General features: G+C 39.1%; 1 protein-coding gene across 1 annotated transcript in view; it reads right to left on the bottom strand.

The window, feature by feature from the left end:
* The window catches only part of FAF1 (Fas associated factor 1), a 473941-nt gene that overhangs the window by 332278 nt on the left and 119729 nt on the right, over positions 1 to 21934 (bottom strand). The window lies entirely within an intron of this gene.

Here is a 21934-nt window from a genome sequence, read left to right as displayed (position 1 = left end):
AGTCTGAAGATGAAAGGAGGTAACATATATGAAAATAACTGAAAAAAATGAAGCCAAAATATATAATCTAGAAGAGAATTTATATAGCATCAAAGAGAAAAGCAACAGAATTACAGAAAGTATGAAAAATGTGCTAGATCAAATAGCCAGAGAAGGCTTTGTGACAGAAATCAACTTTCCAAACATAGCTATGTGAAGCATAGCTATGTGTAAGACAACCAAACCATAACAGGCAAGGACACTGTATTCACTGAAGACAAAAGACTGAAAGGTTAAAAAAAAAAAAAAAGCAAAAATAGACATGGTATTAGTGAAAATAGTGAGAAATCACAATTTGCCAATGCTTACAAATTATTCTACAGGAATCAAGCCAACTTATAAGTTAATCAACTGATTACTGGTAGTATACTATAAACAAAGCATTAAATCAGTATGTATAAATCAACTTACATTAAATGGCTATTAGCCCATAATTTCATATTAACACATAACTCAATTACATTTATAAGAAGTTCATGAATTTTAAAAAGAGCCTGATAATTTTATATATTAAACAGCAAAAAATAATTCCACACTGACAAAGCAAGGGAGTGGGGAGCTTACACACAAAAGATCTACAAAAACAGAGCTGCTTCAGTAAGTAATGCTACTATCCAAGCATTCATGGCCTCAGTAATATCCTTTACGTTCCTAAAGAAAATTCCTATCTTGAAAATTTGATTAGTGATTAGCAATCACAAAAATTAGTTCTATATCATAGTCGTGGAAACAAACTTTAATCAACCCTGGACTTCAAAACTGTCACTACTATCAGATGACCACACTGTTTATGGAAACAGTAGAAAGGTGAATCATAATTTTCATACCAAATACGTGTAACACTTGTGGCTAAGATTGCTACCTCTAAAACTGTACCTCTCTGTAACTGGATTGATGCATTTGAAAGTCTACTCAGTGTCCACCTTACACTTCCTTCTCACAATCTTAAAAACACTCATCCTCTCATAATCTAAAATAATTTCCTACACAGAAAAAAAAGAGATTAAAAGTCCCAACTACTCTTTACAGATCACCTAGGTAACATGTAAGATAAAAAATGTCAAATAGCTTTTTGTCCCACAGGGGAGAGAGGAATAGGAAACAAAACCAGAACTATGACAGTAACCCGAGTTCCTCATATTTTAAAAAATATTCTGTATAGACCTCAATTTCTTCTTCTACAATATGGGAACACTAGCTATAGTAGAAAAAATTCATTAGGTTGCTGCCAGCATTAAATGACACAAGTTATGCAAAAACATTCCTTAGAAACTAAGGAACTCAAAGTGTGGATTAGTTTGAGTTGTATTTTCACACTTAATGAAGTAATCCACACATAAGTAAACTACAGTTTTTGAAGAAACTGCAATTTTTGCTTCTAGGATACACAAAAAAATTTAGTGAGCAAAGCACTGGAATACAGCATTTTTGAACCAGAATTCATATTCAGTCTACCTAACTTCACAAGATGGCACTGACATTAAAAAACACTATTCCCTTTCCCTCAGCGTATTGCAAAATTGTGAAGATATATAATATCAAGAACAGTCTAAATCTTACAGCATACCTTTTAAAAATGGATTATAATTTACAAGTAATAAAACTCATTCACAAGTTTTGACAAATACATATGCTGCTGTTGTAACTACCACACAATAAAGGGTATTTCCGAAATCACAAAAGTTGGCTCATACCAAATCCTGCCTCCACCCAACCAGTGATCTTCCTCATCCTAACGATTAGTTTTGTCAGTTCTCCTTTGTGTCTGGCTTCTTTTACTTTGCGTGTGTTTTTGAGATTCTTCCATATTATGTGTGCCAATAAATAGTTCTTTTTCATTGCTGATTACTATTCCATTACATGGAATAGTAGGCAACTTCTGAAATGGAGTCCCATGATTCCCTATTTCCTGATATTAATGTCCTTTGTAATCCTTCCCCTTGATCCTTGAGTTGGACCTACGTATTTGCTTCTAAAGAATAAAATAAAGGTGACAGGATGTCATTAGGTTACAAATACTGGGGCTTCCATCTTGTTCTGAGGCCCTCAGTATTACAGCCTACAAGGAAATGATTCCGACCAACAAACAAAAGTTGTCCCTTTTTTTTTTTTTAATTTATTTTCTATTTATTTGAAAGAGTTACAGAGACTGCAAAAGGCAGAGACAGATCTTCCACCCACTGGTTCATTCCCCAGATGGCTGCAACGGCCAGGGCTATGCTAGGCCAAAGTGAGGAGCCCAGAGTTTCTTTGGGGTTCAGGGCCACAAATATTTGGACCATCTTCCACTGCTTTCTCAGGCCAACAGAGGGAGCTGGATTGAAACTAGAGCAGCCAAGTCCTGAACCATATCCACTACACCACAAAGCCAGCCCCTATAATTTTTTTTTAAGATTTTATTTATTTGAAAGGAAAAGTGATAGAGAGGGAGAGAAAGACCTTCCATCTACTAGTTCAGTCCTCAAATGGCTGCAACAGCCAGGGCTGGACCAGGACAAAGCCAAGAGCCTGGAACTCCAAATCTCCCACACTGGCAGGGTTCCAAGCACTTGGGCATCTCATGTTTTCCAAGGGGTATTAGCAAGGAGCTGGATCAAAAGCAGAGCAGTGAAGACTCAAACTGGCACTTGGTATGGGAGGCTGGTGTTGCAAGTTGCTTTTTTTTTTCCCCTACAGCCTCAAGATGACATATTGCTTGCATTTATGCCATATTCCTGACCTACATAAACTTTGAGATAACAACTGTTATTTAAGTCTCCAAATTTTGGATAATTACACAGCAACAAATAATATATACAGATATAGTACAATTTGTTTATCCATTCACCAGTTGAGAAGGATTTGAGTTCTGTTTTCCCTATTGCAAATAAAACTGCTATAAACATATATTCTTTTGTGAACATATGGGTTGATTTCCTTTGGGTAAATACCTTAGAACAGAAGTGCCAAACTGTTTTCCAAGGTGGTTGTATCATCTTTCATTCCAACAATGTTCCAGTTGTTCCCTATCACTAACAACAAAAGACCTTTCAATCTTTTAAGTTTTAGTCATTCTTGGAGATAAAAAGTGGTTTGTATTGCAGTTTCAATCAGTGTTACCTGACAATGAATGATATTTAATGACACTGAGAATCTTTTCATGCGCTTATGGCTTTTTTGATTATCTTCTTTGATGAAGTATTGACTATTTTTACAAGTAAACTAGACATTGTGCTTGATTCCAGGAGGGAACATTTTGGTCTTTCATTATAAAGTATTATATATTAGTTACATTTCTTCAGCAATATCCTTTATTCCTAATTTGCTACTAGTTTTTGTTTCAACATGAAATGGGTACTGAATATCGTCAAATGCTTTTTCCTCCATCAACTGAAATTATTTTCTTATTTATGTGCTGACAGGGTGAATTAAAGTGGTAGATTATAGGTTCAAAAACAAGCTTTGTGCTCCTGGAGTACTGTTCACTGGTTTATATAAATTTTGAGCACCCACGTGGGTGCAGGGGCCCAAGCACTTGAGCCATCCTCTGCTGCTTTCCCAGGCACATTAGCAGGGAGCTAGGTCAGAAGAGGAGCAGCTAGGACTCCAGCTATGCCACATTGTCTTAAGTCACTTTTTCTGTGAAGATTTTGATCACAGATTTTACAACTTTCTTCTTTTGTAATTAAGCATCTTAGATTTCCCTCGCAATACTAATTTGTTGGGCTGGTGCCATTGCTCACTTTGTTAATCTTCTGCCTGTGGCGCCAGCAACACATATGGGCGCCGGTTCTAGTCCTGGTTGCTCCTCTTCCAGTCCAGCTCTCTGCTGTGGCCCGGGAGGGCAGTGGAGGATAGTCCAAGTGCTTGGGCCCTGCACCCGCATGGGAGACCAGGAAGAAGCACCTGGCTCCTGGCTTCGGATTGGCATAGCGCTGGCCATAGCAGCCATATGGGGGTGAACCAACAGAAGGAAGACCTTTCTCTCTCTCTCTCTCACTGTCTATAACTACCTGTCAAATAAATAAATAAATATATATATATATATAAATACTAATTTGTTGGCATCAAACAGATAATGATGGTCATGTTGTCATAATTCAGTTCAAAATATTTTCTAATTTCCCTTGTGATTTCTTTTTTTTTAATCTGTATGATTCATCTGGAAGTATGTTCTTTAAATTCCAAGTATTCTGGAATTTTTCAGATTGTTTTAATTACTAACAATTCCATTGTTGCCAGAGAACACGCTTTTTTAAAAAAATTTTATGCTTTATATTTGGCTTAGCATATTTCCCACTTGAATTAATATATCAACTGCACATTAAAAACATGTATTTTGCTGTATTTATCAGAGAATTATCTATATAGTAGGTTAAATTAGTTTCTATGTTGTTCATATTTTCTGTTACTCTGAACATTACTAGAAGAGAGAAGTGTTATAAACTCCCATTACAATGTGGGTTTTTCCACTTCTCACTTCAGTTCTATCAGCTTTGGGTTTTACATATTTCAAACTCTGTTAATTTGATAAATACACATTTAGGATACTTAATCTTCCTGATGAATAGGTATTTGCATCAGCATGAAATGTCCCATGTATTCCTCATAAAATTCTCTGACCAAAGTCTACTTCATTTACTATTAACACAGCGCTTTCAGCTTGTAGTGATTATTACTGTGTGTATTTTTAAATTTTTTATTTTTAAACTTTTGCACTTTACATTTAAAGTGGTTTTCTTATACATATCATATGGATGGATTTCCTTTTTATATTCAGTATGACAATTTTTAACTTCTAATTAAAATGTGAAGTTACTTATATTTACTATAATCATCTATGTTTTTGTTGGATAAGCATTCTAGGTTGACATTTTAACTTCATCATTGAAAACAAACTACAATATCGTCTCCTGGCTTGCAGTGTTTCTAATAAGAACTCTGTAGTCGGCCGGCGCCGCAGCTCACTGGGCTGATCCTCCGCCTTGCGGTGCCGGCACACCGGGTTCTAGTCCCAGTCGGGGCGCCGGATTCTGTCCTGGTTGCCCCTCTTCCAGGCCAGCTCTCTGCTGTGGCCAGGGAGTGCAGTGGAGGATGGCCCAAGTCCTTGGGCCCTGCACCCCATGGGAGACCAGGAGAAGTACCTGGCTCCTGCCATCGGATCAGTGCGGTGCACCGGCCGCAGCATGCCGGCCGCGGAGGCCATTGGAGGGTGAACCAATGGCAAAGGAAGACCTTTCTCTCTGTCTCTCTCTCACTGTCCACTCTGCCTGTCAAAAAAAAAAAAAAAAAAAAAAAAAAAAACACACACAAAAAAAAACAAAACTCTGTAGTCACTATTTTTAAAACTCTTTTCCTATATGAAGCACATCATTTTATTCCTCTGCTCGGCTTTAGTATTTTTATACTATTAATTTTCAATAGTAGAAATTTGGTATAGTTTCCTTTGAGTTACTCCTACTTGATATTGATAAGCTTCTTGGATTTTTGAATTTGTACTTTCCATCAAATTTTGCTAGTACTGGGCTATACTTTAAAAATCCCCCTTTTTTACTATCTTCTCTATGTGCAGGACATTAATCACATGTTATGATCATTTTATATTTTCTTTACAGATCACTCAGGCTCCATCTTCCCTCCCATGTAAGCTGATGCCTAACCCCCACCCCCAAGTATATTCGCCATTTATGCTTCAGTTTTCATTCTTCAAATATGTTAGTCTTCAATAGCTAATCTGTGAAGTCCACAAATGAAATCTAATTGTAGCTCTTCTTTCTTTAACTCCAGAATTTTTATTTAGCTTTTTTATCATATTTATTCTTTATCTCATTAATTTCTTGTTTTCCTTTAAATCTTTAAGCAAATTAATAAGAGCTATATTAATATCCTCATCTGCCATCAAATCCGCTTTATATAGACACTTTTATTTTCTATTTTCTTTTTTTTTTTTTTTTTTGAGTTTTGGGTCACATTTTTCTACCTCTGCTATCTACTAATTTGGGGCTAAATTATATCAGTGCTTAGATTTAGTAGTGTGCCTTTAAATAGTACAGAAGTTTATTTTAGCAGGTACTTACCTTTCACGCAGATTGGGTTGAACCTTTTGGGAATTCTTTACACGTTTTATCCAAGTGGATGGGGAGCAGTAATTCCCAAAACTATACTTAACAGATTCCTAGGGGTGCTTGAGATTGATAACTCAAAGGCAATGCTAGGTAAAACCACAGGCTTACCACAAATCAAAGTATTAGTGCTAAACTAAAATAGTGTAGTGCATTGTATTCATTACCATCAAATACATGCATTTTGAAAACAATGCCTATTCCCTAATCTGTTGGACAAATTAATCCTATTTTACATGAAAAATACCTACTTTTACATTAGAAAATAGGGTAGCTTGCATTTCACATGATTGTATGTTAACATAATCCAAACTTGTTTTTTATTTCACAGGCAGCGTTAGGCAATGAGAGACAGATACAGAGAGAAAGGTCTTCCTTCCTTTGGTTCACCCCCAAAATGGCCGCTAAGGTCAGAACTACGCTGATCCGAAGCCAGGAGCCAGGTGTCTCTTCCTGGTCTTCCATGTGAGTGCAGGGCCCAAGCAACTGGCCATCCTCCACTGCCTTCCAGGCCACAGCAGAGAGCTGGACCAGAAGAGGAGCAACCAGAATTAGAACCCGGCACCCATATGGGATGCCAGCACCGCAGGTGGAGGATTAACCGAGTGAGCCATGGCACTGGCAACCTAATCCAAATTATTAACATAAATAAGTTCATCTAACAACTTAACCTGAAGGTTAATAAAGATATTTCAAGTAAAACTGTCTTTGCTTTTGGTTTCTTTGGAGTAATCTTTCTCTGGAATTTTCCACAGTTGAGTGACAAGAAAATCTGAGAGTGAGAGTGAGAGTGAGAGTAAGAAAGAGAGAAAAGGAGAGAGAAAGTTTGCCTTAAACCTTACTCAGCAGTTACTCTTAATGTATTTAGAGCTGCTTGACAGAAACAATTGATTAAAAGAAAAAAACAGTATTTATGCTTTAATACACTGAAGAAGTATTTATACTTTATCTGTCAATTAAATGCTCCAAAAACATCACTTTGAATACTATTAGTTTTCCTCAGAGTCCCAAATTTTAACAAACATACTCTATGTATTCTAGTTATTATACAATTTAGGGCCTTTTGTCAAGGTCATTTGGAAGGAATTATGATTTAACTTTATAATATCAACCTTTTATATTTGTGTAATTAAGGTAAATACAGGTGCAGGGGGAATTCTATCTGTATAAAACAAATGGTAGTTAATACATTCCAATTATTTCCTTTCAAGAAGAAAATACATAATGAACACTGATACCATATGTATATTGATCATTTCTGAACAGAATGTACTATACTGCTGAAATATTGTGATCACTAAGATAAAAAGCATTATCCCTATTCTATTATTTGGTGAGTATTACTGAGCCAAATTACTGATCATCTCTGTAGGAATATTTAAAATTATTTAAAAACTATGAAAACATTTCAGATTTAGAGTGCAGATTATCACTTTTTTAATTAAAAAATGTCAACACAAGATGGCGCTAAATTCTCAAAAGATTAAAATGAAATATAAACTAACTCAGGAAAGACACAAGGCAATCAAACCTGTCACCCAGAAGAAACAAAATATAGAGTAATACATCATCTGATTTTTCTTAAGTACAATTCTCAGAAGCAAATTTCTTCACCCTTTGTTCCACTGACATTTTCTGACATTAGAAATATTTTACTATCTCCACTCATGTCCTTAATTTAAACATCATAAGCCACCAATTCCCACAACACTTCTCATTACACTATGAAAATCACATTAAGATTCTGTATTACAAAAGGCACTTTAGACTTTTAGGGCTGAAAAGACTCTTCCAAAAAGATTTTTAAATTCGATCTAGAGTATCTTTGGCCAAGAACAAGTAATTTAATGGCAAAACATGGGGCCAGCATTATGGGCCAGTGAGTTAAGCTATGAAAATAGCATCCTATATGGAAGCTTGGGTTCAAGTTCCAGTTGCTCTGCTTCCAATTCAGCTTCCTGTTAACGTGTCTATGAAGGCAGCAGAAGATGGCACAAGTACTTTTGTCCCTTCTACCCATATATGAGACCAGGATGGAGCTGTTGGCTTCTGACTTCAGTATGGCCCAGACCTAGCAGCTGCAGCCATTTGGGGAAGGGGGTGAACCAGAGAATGGAAGATCTCTCTCTATGTCCCCTGTCCCCTTCACTCTACCTTTCAAATAAATAAATAAATGCTCCACAGTTTATACTTCTATACCATCTGACCTCACAAATTCAAAGATGCAACCTCTGCATATCTTGCGGCTCATAATGTAAGTTTGTATATTCACAAGACATTTACATACACCTATAAACATTAAAACCAACAAAATGTGAATATCTGAAGGGTTCTGATAACAAAAGAATTCCAAAAGTTTGCCTACTTAATACAAGAGTATTTACATTTGGTTCTACATGATTTCAGAATATCTTATTTTTAATTTTATAAAAGTTTGCTTTCTTTTTATTTCAAAGACTAAGAAAGATATATAGAGACAGAGACAGAGATCTTCCACCTGCTGGTAACTCCTCAAATTCTCACAACAGGTGGGTCCAAGCCAGAACAAAGTTAGAGGCCTGGGAATTCCATCAGGTCTCCCACATAGGTAGCAGGGAACCAAGCACTTGAGCCACCATCTGCTGCCTATCAGACCATAATTTCTACAATGGCCATACCATTTTTTTTTTCTTTTTTTTTTTTTTTTTTTTGACAGGCAGAGTGGACAGTGAGAGAGAGAGACAGAGAAAAAGGTCTTCCTTTGCCGTTGGTTCACCCTCCAATGGCCGCCGTGGCCGGCGCGCTGCGGCTGGCACACCGCGCTGATCCGAAGGCAGGAGCCAGGTACTTCTCCTGGTCTCCCATGGGGTGCAGGGCCCAAGGACTTGGACCATCCTCCACTGCACTCCCTGGCCACAGCAGAGAGCTGGCCTGAAAGAGGGGCAACCGGGACAGAATCCGGCGCCCCGACCAGGGCTAGAACCCGGTGTGCCAGCACCGCAAGGCAGAGGATTACCCTAGTGAGCCGCAGCACCGGCCTACAATGGCCATACCATTTTAATTCACATCATTAAGGCACAAAGATTTCCATGTCCCTTCTCCATGTCCCTGCCAACACTTTTTATCTTCTGTGAGTATATGTTTTTGTATGTTTTAATAATAGCCTTCCTAGAGGGTATTAAGTGGCATCTCATTGTGGTTTAAATTTGCATTTCCTTAATAATTCATGATGTTGAATTGGCTCTTTTTAAGATTTATTTATCTGGCTCCGCAGCTCTCTAGGCTAATCCTCCGCTTAGCGGCACCGGCACACCGGGTTCTAGTCCCAGTCGGGGTGCCGGATTCTGTCCCGGTTGCCCCTCTTCCAGGCCAGCTCTCTGCTGTGGCCAGGGAGTGCAGTGGAGGATGGCCCAAGTCCTTGGGCCCTGCACCCCATGGGAGACCAGGAGAAGCACCTGGCTCCTGCCATCGGATCAGCGTGGTGCGCCAGCCGCAGCGCGGCGGCCACGGCGGCCATTGGAGGGTGAACCAACGGCAAAGGAAGACCTTTCTCTGTCTCTCTCTCTCACTGTCCACTCTGCCTGTCAAAAAAAAAAAAAAAAAAAAAAAAAAAAGATTTATTTATTTATTTTTCAATGTCAGAGTTACAGACAGAGAAGGAGAGACAGAGAGAGAGGAGTCTTCCCATCCACTAGTCACTTTCCAGATGACTGCTGGGCCAAGCCAAAGCCTGGAGATTCATCTGGGTTTCCTATGTGAATGGCAGGGACCCAAGTATTTGGACCGTCTTCTGCTGCTTTTCCCAGACACATTAGCAGGAAGCAAAATAGGAAGTTTAACAGCTAGGACAGGAACTGGTGCCCATATGGGATGCCAACATCACAGGCAATGGCTTTACCTACTACACCACAACACCTGCCACCCTGAACATTTTTTAATGTGTTTATTATTTGGGGAAATATTTATTCAAGCGCTTTGCCTATTCCTTAATTGGGTTATCTAGTTTTATTGTTGAGTTGTAGGAGTTCTTTACATAGCCTGGATATTAATCCCTTTTCAGATATGTGATTTGCAAAGATTTTCCATCACTTTGCAAGCTGTTCTTTACTGTTCCTAGTGCCCTTTGACACTATTTGACAGAAATTTCTAAATCTGGTTCATCTACTTTTCCTTTTGTTTTTATGCTTTTAGTATGATATATAAGAAATCATTCGCAATCCAAAGTCACAAAGCTCTTCCTTTGTATTTTTTCTGATAGTTTCATAGTTTGAATGCTTACATTTAGGTACTTTAACTTCTATTTTTAAACACCACAGACTATTGACAAGGGTGTAAATTAATATGCCATTGATGGACATAAACTAATAAAATCTCTCTGAAAAGCAATTTGATAGAATACCCCTACAAATTAAAAAATGCCCGTGCTCTCTAGCCCAGTATTGTAACTCAAAGCATCCATATTAAGGCAAATATCACTGAGGTTCAAAAAGTTTCACTGCAGTGTGTTACAGTAAAAGATCAAGAATGGAGTAAAATTCAAAATAACTAGCAAACAAGACTTGTCCAATATATTATGTTTTAGGCTTTAAAAACAGCAGAGTAGAAGAGCATTGTAAATATATATATAAAAATGTCATAAGTAAAAAAGAGATCATAAAAAATCAAATATAGTCTAATCCTTATGAAATAATTATACACTACAATGAAAGTAGAATAAAGCAAAATGTTAAATTTGCCCTTTTTTAAAGATTTAATTTACTTTATGTATTTGAAAGGCAGAATGACACAGAAAGAGAGAAAAAGATTTTTCCATCCACTGGTTCACTCCCCAAATGGCCACAACAACCAGGGCTGTGCCAGACCCTGGAACTCCATCTAGGTCTCCTATATAAGTGTAGGGGCCCTACTACTTGAGCCATTTTCTGTCACTTTCCCAAGTGAATTAGTGTGGGGAGCAACTTGGACTAGACTGTTACTGGAATTAAGACTTATTCTATGCATCTACTCTCCCACGATATAACGCTGGGGAGGAGTAAACTTCCACGCAGCTGCCTCTCGCCAACTTGAGTGATGACCTCCAGGAGCTGATCCTGCTCCTGATTGGAGGAGAGCAGCGTACTCGGCGTGTGGGTAGCAGAGTTGGGATTGGTGGAAGAGGACTATAAAGGAGGAGAGAGACAACATGCACCAGGAACATCTATCTGAAGGAACACCTGTGCAGCCCCTGAGAGAGCCGGCCGGCGGTGTGCCGCTCCCCCGCGGAAGTGGGGAATGTGGCAGGGGGAACCGCCCTTCCACGGAGGTGGAAGGGACGGTAGCCAACCCGGGAAGAACCAGCAGCAAACCCGGGGAGGGCCGAGCAGACAAAAGAACAGCGCAGGGTTTAGTGTCGTTCCTCCACGAAGAGGGGGAGCGACAAATTAGGAGGGAGCAGACTTGGAAGCAGAGCAGCCGTTGCTGGTGGCAACTTAACCTCCTACACTTTTTGTTTTCAAATTTTAACCAATTCATTTTTTTTTATAATGAACACAGAGAGGGATGAGGAGACAAATAAAGTATTTAAAAATAGGGTGGCACCTTCAACACAAGAAGCCAAAAAAGAAAGTATGAACAAAGCAATATAAGCTGATATACCTTAAGTACCAAATTTCAACCATTATCTAGAGTAGCACAAGGAATTTATTACAGATTTTAAACACAAAAATAATCTAGCTATAGAGCAAAGAATCAAATGGGGAACAGAAAAGGTGAAACCTATTAGCAGAGGCCATTAAAAGAACAAGAAAGCAATGACAGAAGTGTAACCTATCTATAAAAACAACCCAAATGGTGATGTGTGAGGCAGTAATGTGAGAAAAAGTCTATAGCATTGTTTCTAAGGATCTGGTTCTTGAGAGAGGTGTTTTGCCTGGCTATTAAGATGCCAGTAAGGATGTCTATATACCATATCAGAGTGCCTGGGTTTAAGTTTCAGCTGTACTCCTGATTCTATCTTTCCACTAATGCACAACCTGGGCGGCAGTAGGTGATAGCTCAAGCAGTTGGGTCCATAGGAACTAGATTAAGTTCCTGGCTCCCAGCTTTGACCAGAGTTGTATGCATCTGGGGAGGTCAATCAGTGCACAGTAGCTCTTATACTCCGCATCTCAAATAAATAAATACCTTTTTTTAATTTTTTTATTCGACAGATAGACAGTGAGAGAGAGAGAAAGGTCTTCCTTCTGTTTGTTCACCCCCCAAATTATACCCCACAATATATACAATAATAAGCTGTTAATTTAAAATCTGAAACTAAGTTAATGAAATATTTCAATACATAAATAAAATCAACTACGCACATTAAGACCACCATTTGGGGGCCGGCACTGTGGCTTAATGGGTAAAGCCACGCCTGCAGTGCCGGCTGCTCCACTTCCGATCCAGTGTTCTGTTATGGCCTGGGAAAGCAGTAGAAGATGGTCCAAGTCCTTGGGCCCCTGCACCCCATGGAAGACCCGGAAGAAGCTCGTGGCTCCTGGCTTCAGATCATCGCAGCTCTGGCTGTTGTGGTCAATTTGGGAGTGAACCAGTGGATGGAAGACCCCTCTCTCTCTCTCTCTCTGCCTCTCCTTCTCTCTCTGTGTAACTCTTTCATATAAATAAATAAATTTTTTAAAAAAAATCACAATTTGACATAATACTTATTCAAATTTTTAAATGACTCTAAAGTTATTTGTTTAGTACACAATTGTGGGCATGGAGCAAATAAGACATCAGTTTTCTGACGGATTAAACAATGCTACCAACACACAATGTTTGTTGGCTTTCCTCCCCAAAGTACAAGATATAATCAGCCCTCTTCACATTTCAAAATCACAGTACCTTTGGTAAGGCAAGTAAAATTATTACCCTTTCCTTCTTTTCACATGCAAAAATTACACAAAAATACTTAATGTTTATTCATATAGTAAGGATGAGTCATAGAAGGCTTATGCACTTTCCAAAGCTTACACAGCTAATCTAACACAGTCAAGACCAGAATCTAAGTTTATAGGTATGAGATAAACACTGATTCAAAATAATATGAACTACTTTTTCAGATTGAAAATGTACTTTCCAAATCTTTTAAATCTTTCTACATTCAATCTGATTCATTTAAAATAAAACACTATCCAATATAATAAAAGTAGCTTTAAGGAAGATTAAAATCAGAAAAGAAAAGGAGACACAAATGGTTCAAGTAATTAACAAGCCTATTTTTCTGCTACATTTCAGAAATGGAATAAGGACTATGCTGAACAGACCAAGACAAAGCAGGTATGGTCATAGTTCTGATTGAACAAACTTTATTAAACAAATATTTATTATAACAAACCAAAACTGCAGGAATATAAAGGGCACTAGAAACATTAACAGGCCAATAAAATTACCACTAGGTGTCACTCCAATATAAAGTTCTTGATCAACTTTAAGTTTGCTGCATACCATGTTTCATCTTCCAGATAATAACAGAAAATCTAAGTTGTCTTACTGAGCATTTCTTTGCATATAAATAATTACATGACTATAGCCACAGAAAACTTAGTATTTATTTAATTTCTGAATGAAAGTAAGATGTTGGCAACAATTATATTACAAGTCACATAAACTTTAGTGACTACATCTTTTCTAGGATTTATTCATTTATTCATTTGAAAGACAAAATTACAGAAAGAAGAAGGGGAATGGAGAGAGAAAGACAGAGAGAGAGATCTTCCACCCGCTGGTTCACTCCGCAAATGGTCACAATGGTCAGGACTGGCCGAGGTCAAAGACATTAGCCCGAATTTCTGGGTTTCCCATGTGAGTGCATGGGCCCAAGAACTTGGGATATCATCCACCGCTTTCCCTGGTACATTAGAAGGGAGCTGGATCAGAAGTGGAGCTGCCAGGACTCAAACAGGTACCTATATGGGATTCCTGCATTACAGGCAGTGACTTTACCTGCTATGTCACATTTTGCTAATATATTTATATATTTTATTCATATGTATCATATATATGTGTGTGTGTGTGTGTGTGTGTGTGTGTGTGTGTATATCTTACCCAAAAAGCAGAGAGACAAAGGCAGGCAAACAGACATTGACAGCTGCCATCCACTGGTTCATTCTCCAAAGCCCACAATGGCCAGGACTTCAATCTTCCATCTACTGGTTCATTCCCCAAATACACTCAACAGCCAGGGACTGGGTCAGGCCAAAGCCAGGAGCCAGGAACTCAACCCAGGATTCCAGGTGGGTGTCATAGATCAAGTTTTGAACTACCACTTAACAGTGGTCTGCATTGGTAGGAAGCTGAAATTAAGATCCAACACTTAAACCTGAACACCTTTAACATAGGATATAGGTGTGTTAATCACTAAGGCAAATGCATACACCTAAGAGTTCATATTTAAAATGTCCTGTTTCTCCACCCTCCCCTGATTTTCAAATAATTTTTTTAAGGGGGCCATTTGGCTTGGGACGTTTGCATCCCATATCAGAGTGCCTGGTTCAAGTTTGGGCTCTACTTCCCATCTAGCTTCCTGTTAATGTGCACCTTGGGAGAAAGATAACGATGGATCAATTACTTAGGTTCCTGACAGCCAAAACACCTGGAATAACTTCTTACCTTCCACCAGGCCCAACCTCAAGTACTACAGGCATTTGGAGAGTAAAATAGTGAATGAATGAGATCTCTGTCTCTGTCTCTGTCTCTCTCTGTCTCTGTCTCTCTCTGTCTGTGTTTGTGTGTGTGTGTGTATCTGACCTTCAAATACATTTTTGAAGGTTACTTTTAATTTAGAAAAACTTAAAAAGAATTTATGGTGGTGACAAATAGACTCCAGCAAGACATCTTCAAAAAAGCTTATGGGAAATACAGATTACATAAAATCCATTCATGGATTTCAAATTTTTTTTTCACCAAAATAAATCTATCTTTTAATTCCTTTATTCTACAAACCTTATGACATGCCCTTATATGTGTATACTGATGAGTATTTCAAAAAATTCCTGAAATGGGGCCAGAGCTGTGGCATGGCGGGTAAAACTGCCGCCTGCAATGCCGGCATCCTACTTGAGCACCAGTTCAAGTTCCAGCTATTCCACTTCCAATCCAGCTGCCTGCTAATGTGCCTGGGAAAGCAGTGAAAAATGGCCCAAGTCCTTGGTCCCCTGCACCCACAAGGGAGACCTAGATGAAGCTCCTGGCTCATGGTTTTGGCCTGGCCTGGCCCAACCCTGGCTGTTACAGCCATTTGGGGAGTGAACCACAGCTGGAAGATACCTCTCTCTCTCTCAACTATGACTTTCAAACAAATAAATAAATCTTTTTAAAAAGGTCCTGAAAGAACCCTTGTTTGTGTATATTGTATGATAGTACTTCAAAAAACATTCATGGAAGGTTTAGGTATTTGGCATAGCAATTAACAAACTTTTGGGTTGCATGCATTCTATTTTGGAGCATCTTGATTCAAGTCTTAGCTCCATTAATCATTCCAGTCTCCTGCCAATAGAAGGCATCAGGTGATGGCTCAAGGAACAGGGTCCCTGCCATCCATTTGAGAGATCTATACTGAGTTCCTACATTCAGGTTTGGCATGGCCTGGCCCTGGTCATTGGAGGCATTTAGAGAGTAAAACAGCAAATGGGAGTTCTCGTTCTCAATATACATAAATAAAAAAATTTTTGAAACTCATTCATATATTGTTCATAATATATAATATGTCCACAAACATTCTGAAGATCTACCACATATGCATATATTCACTTATTGAGCCATTCACTTCCTCAACAACTATTATTCTGCACCAAACACTGAGCCTGAGAAAAAATTTAGAGAAGAATAAGACCTGGTCCCTAAGTTTTAGAAGTCAGTATTCATCAACCCTTGGGACATTCGGATCTGGCTAAAAGGTCCATGAGAGTCTCACAGGCATGGAAAGCCATGACACGGTGGCAAAAAACAATCTAAATGAAAGATCCTGGTGAACAAGACCCCAGCAGAAGGAACAGGCCATCAAGGAGAGAGGCGCCTTTCTCTGAAGGGAGGAAGGAACCTCCACTGTGATACGGCCTTGACTAAATAAGTTCAGAGTTGGTGAACTCAAGGGGCTTCTGTAGCCTAGACAGCTCATGGCAAGAGTCTCGGGTGATTGCTGACGTCATAAATAAACATAAAATGTTTGGAAATTCAGAGATGTTAAAGATTAAGAGTGAAGGTGTTATTAGCTTAAAATAGATGGCTACACCTATTAAATGTCTAACAGATGTCCAATATTGTTTTGGTAACAAAAGCAAAAATATCACTAGAGGATACATAGAAGAATATGAGAAAGGAATCAATTCACAACACTACAAAAATATCAAAACAAATAAAAAGGCAGAAAGGTAGGAAAAGAGGAGCAAAAAAGACAAAGTAACAAACAAAACAAAAACAGTAGATAATTTCCTATAGGTAATTGCTTTAAATGTAAATAGATTAGACTTTGCAATCAATAGGTAAGGAGCAACTGAATGGATACAAAAATAAGATTTAAGTATATGCTGTTTACAAAACTCATTTTTGTGGGGAGCAACTCGGACTAGACTAAGTTACTGGAATTAAGACTTATTCTATGCATCTGCTCTCCCACAATATGGCGCTGGGAGAGGAGAAAACAGCTTCTACGCAGCTGCCTCTTGCCAACTTGAGTGATGACCTCCAGGAGCTGATCCTGCTCCTGATTGGAGGAGAGCAGCGTACTCAGCGTGTGGGCAGCCGAGTTGGGATTGGTGGAAGAGGACTATAAAGGAGGAGAGAGACAACATGCACCAGGAACATCTAAGGGGAACACCTGAGGAACACCTGAGCAGCCCCCGAGAGAGCCGGCCGGCGGTGTGCTGCTCCCCCGCGGAAGTGGGGAATGTGGCAGGGGGAACCGCCCTTCCACGGAGATGGAAGGGACGGTAGCCAACCCGGGAAGAACCAGCAGCAAACCCGGGGAGGGCCGAGCAGACAGAAGAACAGCGCAGGGTCCTGTGTCGTTCCTCCACAAAGACGGGGAGCGACAATTTTGGATTTATATACACAAAATGTCTGAAATTCAGGTCTGGCATTGTGGTACAGCAGGTTAAGCCACAGCCTGTGACACTGGCATCCCATAGGGGCACTGGTTCAAAACCCAGCTTACCATCCATCTCCCTGCTTATGTGCCTGGGAAAGTATAGAAGATGGCCCAAGTTCTTGGGCACCTGCCATGCAAGTAGAAGATTCAGGTAGTGGTGCCTGCTACATGGCTTGGTAGGTTAAATTTCTGCCTACAGCACCTGTATACCAAATGGGCACCGGTTCAAATCCCAGATGCTCTACTTCTGATCCAACTCCTCTGCTAATCTGCATGGAAAAGCAGCAGAAAATGGCCCAAGAACTTGTACCACTGCATTCATGTGGGAGACCTGGAAGAAGCTCCTAGCTCCTGGTCAGCCCAGCTCTGGCCATTGTGTCCATTTGGGGAGTGAACCAGCAGATGGAAAATATTCTCTCTCTCTCTCTCTCTCTCTCTCTCTCTCTCCCCCTCCCTCTCTCTCTCTCTTTCTTTTTTCCTCCCTCCCTCTCTCTCTGTAACTCTGCCTTGCAAACAAATAAATATTTTCTTAAAAAAATCTCCAACACCGTTTCCCATAGTGTCCATTTCACTTCAGGAGGTTTCCTTTTTGGTGTTCAGTCAGTTGTCACCGATCAGGGAGAACATATGGTATTTGTCCCTTTGGGATTGGCTTATTTCACTCAGCATGATGTGTTCCAGATTCCTTCATTTTGTTGCAAATGACTGGATTTCGTTGTTTCTTACTGCGGTATAGTATTCTAAAGAGTACATATCCCATAATTTCTTTATCCAGTCTACCGTTGATGGGCATTTAGGTTGGTTCCAGGTCTTGGCTATTGTGAATTGAGCTGCAATAAACATTAGGCTGCAGACCGCTTTTTTGTTTGCCAATTTAAATGGGAAACGGTGACTTGATCAGCATAGCCCTGACTGTTAATGGACAACTTAATACATTATCCCTCTTAGTAGTTTTTTTGTCTGTTCTACTTAATATGACTGGTTTAATTCTGTAATTAATACACAGTTATTCTTAAGTGTTGAAAATTAACTGAAATGTGATCCCTGTTAAACATAAGAGTGGGAATAAGAGAGGGAAGAGATGTATAATTTGGGACATGCTCAAGCTGACTTGCCCCAAATGGTGGAGTTGGAAACATACCAGGGGATTCCAATTCAATCCCATCAAGGTGGCATGTACCAATGCCATCTCACTAGTCCAAGTGATCAATTTCAGTTCACAATTGATCATAATGAGAGGGCTAAGAGTCAAAGGGAGCACATAAACAAGTCTAGTACCTGCTAACACTAACCGATAGAATAAATAAAGGGGAGAGTGATCCAACATGGGAAGTGAGATACTCAGCAGACTCACAGAATGGCAGATGTCCTAAACAGCACTCTGGCCTCAGAATCAGCCCTAAAGGCATTTGGATCTGGCTGAAAAGCCCATGAGAGTATTTCAGGCATGGAAAGCCAAGACACTCTGGCAAAAGATCTCTGTGAGTGAGATCCCAGTGGAAAGAACAGGTCATCAAAGAAGGAGGTACCTTTCTCTGAAGAGAAGAGAGAACCTCCACTTTGACTATGACCGTGTCTAAACAAGATAAGAATCGGAGAACTCAGAGGGCTTCCATAGCCTTGGAAACTCATGACTGGAGCATAGGGAGACTACTGATGCCATAGACAGGAGTGTCAATTGGTAAAGTCAACAACAGGAGTCACTGTGCACTTACTCCTCATGTAGGATCTCTGTCCTTAATGTGCTGTGCATTGAGATTTAATGCTATAATGAGTACTCAAACAATATATTTCACTTTGTGTTTCTATGGGGGTGCAAACTGTTGAAATCTTTACTTAACGTATACTAAACTGATCCTCTGTAAAAAAAGAAAGAAAGAAAGAAAGAAAGAAAGAAAGAAAGAAAGAAAGAAAGAAAGAAAGAAAGAAAGAAAGAAAGAAAGAAAGAAAGAAAGAAAGAAAGAAAGAAAGAAAGAAATTATCAACTCCCAACTTGACTCTCACTGGGATTAAACATGACAATAGGTCTGATCTGATTTCAGCATCATTTAAAAAAAAAATCATCCATTATTTTTCACTTTATGTTTCTGTGTGGGAGCAAACTGTTGAAATCCTTACTTAATGTATACTAAGCTGATCTTCTGTATATTAAGATAATCGAAAATGAATCTTGATGTGAATGGAAGGGGAGAGGGAATGGGAAAGGGGAGGGTTGTGGGTGGGAGGGACGGTATGGGGGGAAGCCATTGTAATCCATAAATCGTACTTTGGAAATTTATATTCATTAAATAAATGTTAAAAAAAAAATCTCCAACAAAGAAACACTCAGGTCTCATTTGAGAATGCTACCAATCACATAACAGAATTAGCATCGAGCCAACCTCTCTCAATCACATCCAAAAGTTGAAGGGAAAAAAGTATATCCTAATTCAGTTTTACAAGGCCAGTATTATCCTGATACCAAATCCAGATAATGACATGACCACAGGAAAAGAAAACTATAGTCAAATATCCTTGATGAATACAAATGCAAAAATACTCAACAAAATATTAACCAGTGCCTTAATAGGATCATATATCAAGGCCAAATGAGATTACTTCAGGTTTTATATGAATTATTTCCACTCTCATGTTCATTGAAACATTATTCACAGATTAGATATGGAAATAATCTAAATGTCCACTGATAATGGAACTTTAAAAAAAAAAAACCTGTGCTGGGGCTGGCATTGCAGTGTAGCAGGTAGAGCAGCCACCTGTGATACAAGCATCCCAAAAGGGGCACTGGTTCAAGTCCCAGCTGCTCCACTTCCAATTCAGCTTGCTCCCTGCTAATGAGCCTGGGAAAGTAGCAGAAGGTCGCCCAAGTGCTTGGGCCCCTGTCATCATGTGAGACACCTGGAAGAAGCTCCTGGCTCCTGGCTTCAACCTGGCACAAGCCCTGGTTGTTGCAGGCATTTGGTGAATGAACCAGCAGATGGAAGATCTCTCTCTTTATCTCTCTATCTCTAACTGTGGCTTTCAAATAAAATTTTTAAAAATCTAAAAACACAAAACCTGAGTTTTATGTATCAGTTAAAGAAATTTTAAAATATTTTTTAATGTATTACATATAATGATATATATGTTCAGCCTCATAAAAGAAGAAAATTTTGTCATGTTACAACCTAGATGAGCCCTGAGGATATTATAATAAATGAAATAAGCCAGTCACAGAATGACAAAAACTACGTGATTCCACTGCTTTGAGGTATTTAAATTAGTCAAACTTATAGAAGCACAAGACAGAATGCTGTTTTCCAGAAGCTCAAAGGGCAGCAAAATAGGGAGCTGTTGTTCAGTGGATATAGAATTTAAGTTATACAAAATAAAAATATCTATCTGTATATATACAATATCGTACTGTAAATTGAAAAATTTCTTAAGGGGGTAAATCTTTTGTTATGTGTTCTTTACTATAGTTCTTTTTTTATGAAAAAAGGAAGTACAGAAAAACATTCAGGAACATGAAGATGGGCACAGGAAAGGTGCTAATCCAGGAGAGAAATCCAGAAAGACAAAACTACAGAGTTAATAACCTAGTCAGTGAACTGAAAGAAGTCTACTACGACAGGCACAGTGAGCAAAAATAGTGGAAATAGATGAAATAAGAAATTTAGGAAGGGGCTTGATCATGCATGGGTTTAGATGCCATGTTAAATATTTGAATTTTACACTAAGGATAATAGAAAGCTTTTGAATGGTTTTAAGCAAAGAGAAAACAATCTGGATAGTGTTTGAGAATAATCATTAACAGTATCCCTTTTCAAGGTCAATTAATAAAATTAGGGATGATGATTCCCAAAATGAATATAGGCTAAATTTAGAAATATCTGGAATTTATGTTTACGGCAAAACTATACTACATTAGAAATTAATACATGGGGCCGGTGCTGTGGCATAGCAGGTTAAGCTGCTGCCGGCAGTGCCGGCGTCCCATATGGGGGCCAGTTCAAGACCTAGCTGCACCACTTCTGATCCAGCTCTCTGCTATGTCCTGGGAAAGCAGTAGAAGATGGCCCATGTCCTTGGGCCCTGCACCCATGTGGGAGACCCAGAAGAAGATCCCAGCTCCTGGCTTCAGATCAGCGAAGCTCTGGCTCTTGTGGCCAATTGGGGAGTGAACCAGAGGATGGAAGACTTCCCTCTGCCTCTGCCTCTTCTTCTCTCTGTGTAACTCTGAATTTCAAATAAATAAATGAATCTTGAAAAAATTAATACAACTTCTGATTCAACAACAGTGAATCAAAAAATCTGAATCACATATGATGAGTTCAACAAACTTGATAAAGTCTGTACAGAAACAGAATTTGAATTTCCTTTGATACAACAGCATTTCATCACTTGGCAGACAGAGATAAAAAGTTTTGAGAACATGTCTTGTGTCTGACTTTTCATTTCCCACAGTGCTATGGTATGAATGTGTCTCCTTCAAAATCCAGATGTCACCAATGTGACAATACTAACCGGCAGGTCCTTTGAGAAATAAGTAGCAGGCTGGGTATTTGGCCTAGTGGTTGAGATGCCAGAAAGGAAGCCCATATCTGTGTGCCTGCGCAACTCCAGGCTCAAGCTCCTGATTCAAACTTCCTGCAAATGTAGACTGTGGAGACAGCAGTGAATGGCTTAAGTGTTTGGCTTCTTGTCACCCACGTGGGGGACCTGGACTGAG

Source organism: Oryctolagus cuniculus, chromosome 7 (assembly GCF_964237555.1).
Source record: "Oryctolagus cuniculus chromosome 7, mOryCun1.1, whole genome shotgun sequence".
Lineage (NCBI taxonomy): Eukaryota > Metazoa > Chordata > Mammalia > Lagomorpha > Leporidae > Oryctolagus > Oryctolagus cuniculus.
The sequence above is the reverse complement of the archived record's forward strand: the minus strand, read 5'-3'. Positions and strand labels throughout refer to the sequence as shown.